General features: G+C 37.2%; 1 pseudogene; it reads left to right on the forward strand.

The window, feature by feature from the left end:
• Positions 1 to 2463: 2463 nt before the first annotated feature.
• Positions 2464 to 3141, forward strand: LOC144587153 (maternal B9.15 protein-like; annotated as a pseudogene).
• Positions 3142 to 3499: the final 358 nt, after the last annotated feature.

Genomic DNA, 3499 nt, shown 5'->3' on the forward strand with positions numbered 1-3499 from the left:
AGTTCGTATAGACCTATTTCATTATTAAATCAAGATGCAAAGATGTTTACTGCAATCTTGGCAAATAGAATGAACTAGTTTATTACAGAATATATTAAAGAGGATCAAAATGGGTTTTTAAAGGGAAGACAAATGGAAAATTTAACTAAGAGGGTTTTGAATATTGTATATAATATAGATAAAGATAAATCAGACAGATATTTGATTGTTAGATATTTTAATGCATTTGATTGTGTAGAATGGCCAACATTAAAGATTCTTTTAAAGGGTTGGTGCTTTGGAAACACAATTGGGGGGGTAATAGACCAATTATATTCAGAGAACATTTCTGCAGTAATTGTTAATGATGGGATGACAGAGCAGATAGCTCTAGGCTGAGGCACCAGATAAGGTTGCCCTCTTACTCCTGTTTTGTTTGATTATTGAAATGTTAGCAAATGCAATAAGGAATGATGATTTAATTGAAGGAATGGGTGAAAATAATAAAGGTTAATTTATTTACTTATGCTTCCCTATTTCCAGTGAAAAACACATTAGAATGTATGGATAGAATTAAAATTCATTTAGGATGTAAATTGGCAAAAATCTGAAATAATGTGTAATCAGAACAAAAAAAATTGTATAATCAGAACAAGAAAACTTAGTTGAGAAATATGATTTTCAGATACGTAAATCAGTTAAACATTTAGGTATAGCTTTTTTAAAAGATACTAAAAATAAAGGAAAATAATTATAACAAATTAAGATATTAAAAAAACTAAAAGGATATACTAACTTAGAATTTTCTTAGTTTGGAAGGATCACACTGATAAAAATAATTCTACCAAAAATTAATTTTTTATTTAGAATGCTACCAGTACAGTTAATGGAAGATGATTTTAAATTTTGGCAAGGAATGATTAATAAATACTGTAATGAAGGGTAAGAGAGCCAGAATAAATAAAAAGTATTGATATAAAGCAAAAACAAAAGAGAGGTTTAGGCATACCAAATATAAAAAATATATAATTTGGCTAATCAGTTGAGGTTCATTGGGGAAATTATATATAACCCAGAAAAGTTAATTTGGTGGAAAATGGAATCATCAGAATTACAGGTGGATTTTAAAAAGCATCTATTTGGTATGATTAAGAAATATAAAATAAGCAAAATTAATAACCTGTTTTTAAAGTATATTAAATGTCTGGTACAAGGATAGAGAGAATTTGTGTCCGTTTAACTCTCCATTAGGATAAGTGAGTGAAATAGAGAATTTTCCTGCCAATATGAAAGTTTATGCAGAATTATTTAAAGAAAAAAGTGATTAGATTAATCTGCATTTTAGAGATCCCAACTGTTAGAACATTGACAATTTTACAGGCCTGAACAGGTCAAGACAGTAGTGATAATAAGCTGCCATAATGATCACCTGTGTAGACTCAGAAGTGCTGAGTCACAGTGACTTGGAAGAGGTGTGTCTGAACATGATGCAACACCTGTCTTGATTGGACAGCAGCATCTGCTTCTATGTATATAAGTGTACTGTGTCTATATGATGTATCTTCCTCTATTCTCTATTCTGCTATCCTCTATACACTACTTTGCCTCTATATTGTTGTCACGCCGAAGGACTGCTGCTCTGTACATTTATACATTTTGTAAATACACGTGTCTTGAAGGAGAAGAGAATGAGAGTGTGTTTTTTTTCCTGCAGAAGGAACCTGCTAATTACCAGCAAGAAGCTGACACCAACAGAAACAACTCCAATCTTACTTCAACAAATTAAGGAATTTGGTGAGGTAGCTGGACTAGAAATTAATCAAGAGAATACAAAATTCTTAACTAAATATTTAACCCCCAAACAAGTCCCAACTCATCTCAAACACAAACTTTCAAATAACAAAAACGTAAAGTACTTAGGAATTAACTTGACGTAAAGTACTTAGGAATTAACGTGACTGCTATATGTTCTTCACTGAAAGAAGATAACTATGTGAAACTCCTTGAGCAGATTAAACAAGACTTGGAAAGATGGGAGAAATTACTTTCGTTTTAAGGAAAAATTGCAACGGTTAAAATGAATATTTTCCCAAATGAAATATCCCTTTTCCAGAATTTCCCAATCAAATTAGAGCAAACGTTTTTTTGAAGAGTTAGACATCCTAGTTGCAAAGTTCATATGGCAGAAGAAGAAGCTGAGAATTAAATGTAAATTAATACCAGAAGCAAAAGAAAGGGGAGGATTTGGTTTGCCAAATTGGAATGTATACTATTAAGCAGTTCCGGCTTCCGGCTTGAGAAGAAGGACGTTTATGCTGAGCTCCTCTCCCTTTTAATTTTAATCACTATTATGTTATGAGTCACAGCCGGAAGCACAGAGCGGAAGAGAGAGGCTCAGGCAGCGCTTTTGCTGGGTATCGGCGAGCCGCGTGGCTGCACGGACGCGAGCGGAAAGGACCACGTTGCCTGCCATAGAACGCACACATGGCAACCAACACAATGAAGGAAGACGTGGAAATGGGAGTCCAGTTCATCTTGAGCATCATGAAGAACAATGTCCGACTCATCAAGAAGCAGGTGGAGCGCTTCGGCAGTTGTCTCACCAATAGACATGCATATAGATGCATAAGGAGAAACAGGACAGATCCTGTGGACAGCTCTCTCATGAGAGCTTCTGAGGATGCGGGTGTGTATTAGAGTTATCCTTGTCTCAAGAGTTCACTGTATGGATTGACCCTGGCGAAGTCTCGTGTGGGCTTGGTGAGAACAGCCACCCTTTCAATGTGCTTGAGGAATACAGGAATGGCAAATCGTCTCCAGAGCTGGAAATGTCAGATTACCATTCAGAGTCTCCAACTCCCTCAAAGTGCTCTCCTGAAGGCTAAGCGTTTGGAGAAAATCCAGGCACTGCACAGAAACCAACTCAGGAGAAGCAATACTGAACAGACTCCACAATATTTCTATGTCCCATCTCCTCTGTGGCTTCCATGGCAACACAACATGGTCACTTATGTCCCAGCCGCTTCCTCTCTACTACGTCAACCTCCCCTTGAAGCCGCCTGCCGCCAGGAAAACCAACCCGGACCTGGTGAAACACCTCACAAAATGGGCGTCCAAGTCTTAAGAAAGGAGGACGCTGGGCAAATATCTTTGGCCCCTTAGGCCTTGCCCTAGACCTTAAGTGGGACAGGGGTAACTCGGAAGAGTCACGATTTGTCTTTCCTGACCATGGAGCTCTTACCACAGCTTGGGAAAGTTACTTTTTTGGACTTAAACTCCCAGAATGCTCTACCTGCTTGTGTTAGTTGGAGAAGGTCAAGAAATCCTTGCAGTCCAAAAACAGAATAACCTCCCCAATCTCTGGCAATATCAAATGAGTCATCAATATTCTAGGGAAAATAGTTGATTTTTGTAAACTATATGGTTGTGTGGAAATTCCTGAGGGCTAGTGTCTTAATCTTTCTTTGGTGAGGGAAAGTCAGGGTCTGTCTCTTTCTATGGTGCTGAAATGACTGTAGCA

Source organism: Pogona vitticeps, chromosome 1 (assembly GCF_051106095.1).
Source record: "Pogona vitticeps strain Pit_001003342236 chromosome 1, PviZW2.1, whole genome shotgun sequence".
Lineage (NCBI taxonomy): Eukaryota > Metazoa > Chordata > Lepidosauria > Squamata > Agamidae > Pogona > Pogona vitticeps.